The following is an 8,422-nucleotide window of genomic DNA, read 5'->3' as shown; positions in this document are numbered from 1 at the left end:
TGCCTTAAGGTACAAAATGGACGATCCATAGGCCCTGTTGAACTGCTTTTCCACTTTTAATTGGTTCATAGGAAACTGAAACTTTACTACTTGACTGCTGAAATATATTGTGGCAGCCATGAAGTAAGTCCATACCAAAAATGACATCTAACTGTACCATGTCTAACTCAATTAAATCAGTCATGGTACTCTTGTAACTCATGAACACGGGACAATAATGATAGACCCCCCCCCCCTACTAGAATGGACTTATCAATAGCTGTGGAAACATTGAGTGGTTCACTAAGTTGCTCAGGGATAACATACAAATTCATAGCAACATATAAAAGATAACTAGATCCTGGGTCTAGAAAAGCATAAACAGTGTAGTCAAATACTCAAATCATACCAGTGATGACATCTGGCGAATCCTCTTTGTCCTGGCAATCTTTATAGCATACAATCGGTTGGTTTCTTCGCTAGTAACATTTCCTTTCATGGTCTTTGGACACTCTCTCATGAAATGCCCAATCTCACCACACTTGAAACAACCCCTGGAGACCTCACGATAAATACCTCAGTGGGTTCTACCACACCTAGAACATGTAGGAGCCCAATTACCTCATTGCACCTCACTACCTTGAGACTTGGCGCATTTAGCCCTTAAGGGTTTTGAACTCCAACAATTATGCTCACCTTTGTTGCTGGGTGAAAGGACACTTGCAGATGGTGGAGCAGGTTCCTTCTATTTTTGTTGGAAGGAAGAATTCGTACTATTTTTTTGCTGCAGAAACTCGTTGTCTAATGTATTAGCCCTTTTATTCTTAAACCTTTCTATATCCTTCAACTTATGCTCCTCAACTTGTTTCACAAGAATTATTAAGGGTAAGAAACTCTCTAATGTTTGCCTCTCACAACTCACGTGGAATAAAACGTCCCATGAAAGTATTCTCAAACACATCCCAACTAACTATTGGTGCATCTTCAACCCTATTCCTTTTCCATTGGTCGAACCATACTCTAGCAATACCATTTAGTTGATATGTAGCTAGTTCTAACCTCTCAGCATCAATAACATGCAATATGTCAATAAAAAATTGAAGTACTTCAACAAAATTCTCTGGATCCTCTATAACACTTGAACATGTGAAGCTTGGTGGATTAATCCCTAAAAACTCAAAAATACTTGAGGTATCAACCACTTCATGTCGATAACCTCTCTGTCCAACTTGATAAGTCACAACTTGACCTAGCACCGGATGGTCTCACAAAATTCAGCATGCATAACTTTTCCTTGAGGTTGCACTTCAGGTGCATTTGGCAACTCTTGTTCCTCAACAATCCTCCTAGCTAGACGACCTCTGACTGCTCTTCATGGAAGCATGATTCTCTGAAAACACACACAGGCACGAATTAAAAGAAAACTTTTTAGAGATAAACACTAATGCACAAAAGAAATATGAAATAAGTGACGAATTCTTAAATGTCATAGACTCTTTATCATAGATGTGGGGCTCTTCGTATCGATGACTAAGACTCTAAGAACACAACTTCATAGACTCGACATGACTCTTGAACTCTATGTTGTAATACAAAGTTTGTCACGCACTGAGCCTACACTCTGGACGTGGCCAACACCCAAAGACAATGCTGGTCTTGAGCAAACCCTTGGATTGGATTATTTAACTAAATGGAAGACTTAAAGCATTACTATAAAGATTAAGATGATAACTAACTCAACTGGCTGGAATAAAAATCATAATGTTTTAAAAATATATATTTACCTTATCCAAAATGGCAACTCAAATCTGAAAATACTTTAATAAAAAACTATGACAAAAGAACTAACATTTGACTGACTATCTATGAAGTATACGATAACTAAGATGGATTTTGAGACAGACCCCACAACATCCTAATTAACTTGTAAATTAGAAAGCAATGAAAATGGATCCTCCAAAAATCAAAGAGGCTCGTCGACTGACTCTGAACTGATCACTGATCAACGGTGCGCCGGAATATAATGTCAATCCTATTTACCTGCATTTTCATCACGATACGATGCAGGCCAAATGACATCAGTATATTGAATGTAAGAGTATGCGAGTTGGAACGCTAAACAACAACTTCAGCTTGAAAAGGATTTATAAGGAACACTAACCTGATCTACTCAACTCATTAATAAGTAAATCATTCTAAGTAACTAATTTCATTATATAACAGTTTAAAGGTGAGCAAGATAAAGAAAAAAATTTTAAAACATGGTTTTCAATTCTCTGTAGGAAAAAATACAAATGACTCTGAGATGTATGTAAAAATACAAAATAATCTAATGTAAACACATAATCTTATTAATAAAGAAAACATATCATACTTCTTCTCAAACTCTACTCATGCAATGCATGAATGAAGTCTCATACCCCTATTTATACTAAGCGGAACCTCTTGACGAACCATGCAATTACTATTGTTGAGTTTCTCTAAGTGACAAGCATCACATAATAGTTATAGTGATGATACAACGTTTACCTCACGCTGCCAAGGACCATCCTAACTTTTCCAGAGTATAGGACCTGAACTTCCTAATGGATCCACTAGTAAACTGTGATAAGGATTCATCTAAAAAGTATGACCTTTTTCTACCCATGATGACTACATGGAGACTTGATTTAATCTGAAACTCGCATCCCCTCATCGGTGCTCAATACTAATCCCCAAAATATGCTGGTTCTTATGTTTTTAGAACATAACTATTATGTGGTTTAATATTAGTGCTCAAAACTTAGCTTTAAAAGCTCTCTTGGAAATCATAGCTTCCCTGCTTGCTTCATTTTATAACGCTATAACTCTTTTATGAAAACTAGCCCGAAGTCTCTTTGGAAAACTTAGCTTCCTACTTGTTTAAATTTTAAAACATTTAAAAATCTCTTTAGGGATACTTACTCCCCCTATACTTTTGAAGAAAAGAACTTCAACTTAACTCTTTACTCTTTATTTAACTTGAAACTTGAGTCTTGAAACAACTCTTTCAGAAATACTTAGTTTCCTTATATTTCTTTAAAGGAGGAACTTCAACTCTTGGCTTAACTTGTAACTTGAGCCTTTAAACAAAGTTAACATGTTTGTTATTGACTCTTAGAAACTTTTAAAAACATGTTTTGACTTGCTTCTTAACTTTTAGACTTGACTCTTAACTTCTTTGACTTTAATCTTGACTTTCCTTGAATTGGTTTATGGATTCAAGGTTCACGGTCTCAAGTTTATTAATGATTTCATGATGTTTAAATATACCTTAGAGTGTTAGAATAAACTAGAAAATGTGGGTACATCACTTAGGAACTAGTATGAAAAGATGAGGAATGAATGGGGTGAACTGGCATCCTTGGCGCTTTGAGAGGCGTGGGGAGCCAGGCCCCAAAATTCAGAGACCAAGTTAGGGTGTCCCTACGGACAGAGACTGTCCATTGGGGCTATGGCAGGCGCGATGCCCCAGAGTCCTACAAGCGTGCATTTTGATTTTTCTTCTCCTTTTTTCATCTCTAAGCCTTCTAAACTTTCATGGATCTTTCCCCCAGACACTTAGGATCACTAATACCGACAATATCCAACCGATTATACTCGAAAAACAACCCAGAAATATGAATCAAATAAACTCTAGGCATGCAACAACTCAACCAACAAGAATTCAACAATTGTTCTACAAGAACATCAATATTCATCATTAAATCTACTCAAAATTCGCTGAATTAAGCAAATTGGTGTGTCGGTGAACTAACCCAACACAGAAAGATCTCACATAGATTGATAGGAGTCACAACCGACGATTTCCACAAGCTGAACTTTGACGATCTTGATCGTTCTTGCATCATCTTCTGTTTTTTTTCCTCTTTTCTCCTCATCTTTTCTCTTCTCTCAGAACCTTAACTTATTATTCTAAAAGTGTGGACTGAATACGATCAACTTATATCCTAATTTATTACCCAAAAATGAAATAAAATAATTGGGTTAGGAAAAGACATCTTTGATATTCCCGAATCTGGATTGGACTATCCTCAATCCAACATCCCAACTTACCAACTTCCGAAAGGCATAACTCACTCATGCGAAATTGAAATCACGCAAACTCGGCGGCATTGGAAAGATCTTTCCAACTATATCAAGAACTATCGCTAAATCATTCTGAGATAGGAATTATGACTATTTGAAATTGACCGAAAATTCATTTTTTCCCAATTTAAGAAAATTTTCAGATTTTATTATTTTTCAAAAGTGACTATTTCAACTTCTAAGTTTCTTCCTAGCTATATCAATTCGGTAGATGTTACATTAGGTGAAGAATATAATTTATTACATCCAAAACAAATGAATGTGTTGATTCTTCAGTTGTGTTTACTCCATTTTTTTATGGAAAGAGTTTTGAATATAGGAACATAAGAATGAGAACACATCTAAAAGCTGAAGGCCTGCGGACTATTGTTGCAACTGACTGTGAAGACTAAGAATATGATGGTAAACTTTCAACATGAGATGAGAAATATTGAGACTAAGTGTCGTCAAGATGCAAAAGTCTTTCAGAAAAATTCAAATGAAAATCTCAAGAGCATAATTTACAAAAATTATTATACTTATGACTTGCAAAGAAAGCATGAGAGTCTCTGAAAGCTGAAGTGTATGGTGATGAAGAGATACGCTTTAGAAATCTTCAAAACTTTAAAAAAAAGTATCAAAATTTGAAGATGACAGAATCAGAAAAAAAAAAAGGTGAGTATTGGTAATGAAATGAATAATCATGATGATTTTATCATCGACCAACAAGCTGTGTAAAATTTTTAATGTCACATAAAAGTATGAGTATACTGATTTTATCACTGAGGAGACGAAAGATTTTTCTATATTTTTAGTCGAAGCTCAAAATTTCTCAAAATATCTACAAAAAGAAGGTACAAAGAAGAACCGTGATAACTTTACTAAGAAGGTCGAAGAAATGTATAATAAAAGTATAATATTTGTACATAAAATTTACAAAAAAAAAACTAATCATAATACAAAAAAATATTGGCACACAGCCAATCTCTAATATACTTTTTGTAAAAACATTTGTCCACATTGAAAAGGATGACAGACACAATAGTGGGAGCAACAAAACTTCTACGAAGGAAAAGAGAAATGAAAGGAAGATAACCTTTCTTCAGAAAAACAATGAAGCCTTAATTAATGCAAAAAGTAAGTGTTCCATTTCGATCAATGAAACGGGAGCAGTATGCAAATTTATGATCTTTTTTATGTTTGACTTGGAAGAAAATTTTCTTAGTACTCTTCAACTCATGGAAAATTTCATGTCTTTATAGATAATTATTTAAATATTTGTGATAAAACTGAGCCAAATTAAGTCATTGCTGCAGTAAAGATGATAAAAAGAAATTTTCATTTACAATTTCATTATAATGCATTCAAAAATGAAGTTATGGATGACTCGTGGCTTTTGCACGAAAGATTTTATCACTTGAATTTTCATGGTTGAAAGCTTCTTAAGTAAAAAAACATGGTGCAAGACCTTCCTGAGATACAAAGGTGAATCTATGTGAAAGTTGTATAATTAAAAAGTCTTTTCAAAAGAAAAATATTGGAGTGCAAGTGTATTTTTGTGAACTGATCCATACAGATGCTTGCGGATCAATGAAGACTCTATTTTTGAAAAGTCAAAGATATGTTCTAATCTTTATAGATCATTTTTCAAGAATGTTTTGGATATGTTTCTTGAAAAAAAAGTTTTAGAAACATTTGTCTCATTCAAAAGGTTGCAGCATTAAAATCATTACTAGTGACAGAAGAGGTGAATACACAAATTGAGAATTTAAAGAATATTTCAAAAATGAAGGCATACAAATCTAAAGGATATACTCCTCAATAAAATAGTGTATCTGAAAAAAGAAATAGAAGTATTATTCAAATGACCTGAATAATGATGAAGATTTTTGGGCATAAGTATACATACACTAGTGTATATCCTCAATAGGTATCCAACAAAGGTACTGAAGGACAAGATACTAGTTAAACTTGGAGTAAAATGAGACCTTTTTCAATTCATATTAATTTTTTTGAATGTATTTGTTAATAAGATGAAAAGAGTCAAAATGTATATTTCTTGATTATAATGATATCACAAAAGGCTATGGGCTTCTCGACATCAAAACTAAGAAACTTGTTGTTTGTAAAAATGTAAAAACAACACAGAATTGGAAATTTTAAAGATGAAGAATACTTATATAATTTGTTTATAGTGTCAAGTCTTCGAGAGGAAATAAAATGTTGAGTGACATTAATCAAAGATGCAACTTTGTTGGTGTTGACGCAAAAAACTATGAAGAGGCAATAAGGCATGATGTTTGGAAGAAATTCATGATAGAAGAAATACGAATGGTTGAGAAAAATAATACTTGGGATCTTGTGGATGTATCTAAAGATAGAGAAGTTGTAAGTCTAAAATGAAATTACAAAATCAAACTCAATAAAGAAGGAGATATTCAAAAGCACTAAGCAGGGTTGGTTGCTAGTGGTTTCACGCAAAAAATAGGTATTGATTCTTATGGAACTTTCTCCCCAATTACAGGACTTGAGACGATTAGAACCGTGATTGTTTTTGCTACACAAAATAAATGAATATTTTTTCCAAATTGATATTAAGTATGTATTTCTAAATGGAAACCTTAATTGGTTATTTTGATAGTGATTGAATTAGAAGCATGGATGACATGAAGAGTACTTCTGGTTCTGCTTTCTTATTTAATTCAAGTATTTGTTTTTCATTTTAAAAAAGGTAAAGCATTCTTGCTCAATCCACTGCCGAATCAGAATATGTCTCAACAACTAAGGCTAGCCTCTCAAGCTATTTGGCTTAGGAGAATTTTCGAAGACATTGGTAGAGAATTAAAAAAAAAAGGTTTGTTATGTGTTGCAATAACAAATCAGTGATTGCCATTGCCAACAATCCGGACAACCATGAAAGCTCGAAACATATTTTAATCAAGTATCAATTTTATCCTAGAAGCACAGGAGAAAGACGAAATTCAGTTGCATTATTTCTAGACATGAGAACAACTTGATAATATCTTCATCAAAGCACTTTTGCTACAGAAAAGTTTTGCTATCTTCAAGAACACATTGTAATTGTCGAGCAAATGGATTAAGAGAGAATGTTGGAATTAATGTGTTCAGAAGAATATTATCCTTGACATTTAGCCTTTCTGCATTATCTCTTAGTTTTTCAAGAGTTAAGATACATGTATCTAGTAAATTTTGATACATGTATCTAGTTATTTATGCAAGATCTTTGATTTGATATTTTGAATATAATATAAATAGAGATGTTGTTGATGACTGCAATTATCATATATTATTATAAGCATGAAGCTCTAAAGTGTAAAGTTAAATTACTACTTTGCCCCTATACTAAATTAAAAAGTAATAAAATACTTTACCCAAATATAAATTAAATATCTAATTAAATAGTAATATTGAATTACATAATAGAGGAGCAAAATAAGAAGTTCAGCAGTCTATTCAATTACTATGTGTGAAACAACCAAATAGGATGAACACTAATAAAGTTTCAATTAATATAGAAGTTGAAACGTATTTTACTAATTATGAGAAGTTGAAAGGGATCAAATTAATTAATTGAGGAATATCAAAGAGTTTTTATCAACAAATATTCAAGACTACACTATATAAACATACTCAATATTAGTCATTCAACACAAGCTTCCATTGTTAAGTGGGTACAAAAATGTCTTCTAATTTTCAGGTACAATCTTATTAAGTCTAGATTTTTCCGTTTGATTTGCTAACTTCATTTGAATGATAACTTTCTAATTTTTTTAATAGGTAAAATAAAAAGCTTGAAAGGTATAATCGTACATATCAAAAATTGAATGTTGTTGTACACATATGGTTTGATGTTGAATGATGATCAACTCTCTTTGAAACTCTCTACGCATAGCTTCCCACAGAAAAGAAACCATGTTTAAACCTTTAAACTATTAATAATAAATTGAAATTGCAGCTGTTTGCTAGCAAAATATATCACATTTTCTTCAACAAATGTAGCAACTCCAAGTCTTCTCTAACAGTGATGGATAGTAGTTGTAAGCCTGTAAATGTAAGTCTGGGTATATCTGAAAGTTTTTAAGGAAGTAGTTACATTTGTAACGACACACATTAAGGATACAAGATGATTTTAAGTAACGTCGCATTTCCCTTTTTAATTCTTTAACTTGATGTGTCTTTCTTGGAAATTTTACTTGTTGATGACTGTCTGTATATTTAATTGCTTATAAATGGGTAAGCTTTGGAGACTTATCTAATGTGCAGTAGATCGAAAATATCGAGAGAACACTCGAAAAAAACATCATAATTCTCCTAATAGTTTATTATCTACTTTTTC

Source organism: Solanum lycopersicum, chromosome 4, assembly GCF_036512215.1.
Source record: "Solanum lycopersicum chromosome 4, SLM_r2.1".
Classification (NCBI taxonomy): Eukaryota; Viridiplantae; Streptophyta; class Magnoliopsida; order Solanales; family Solanaceae; genus Solanum; species Solanum lycopersicum.
The sequence above is the reverse complement of the archived record's forward strand: the minus strand, read 5'-3'. Positions refer to the sequence as shown.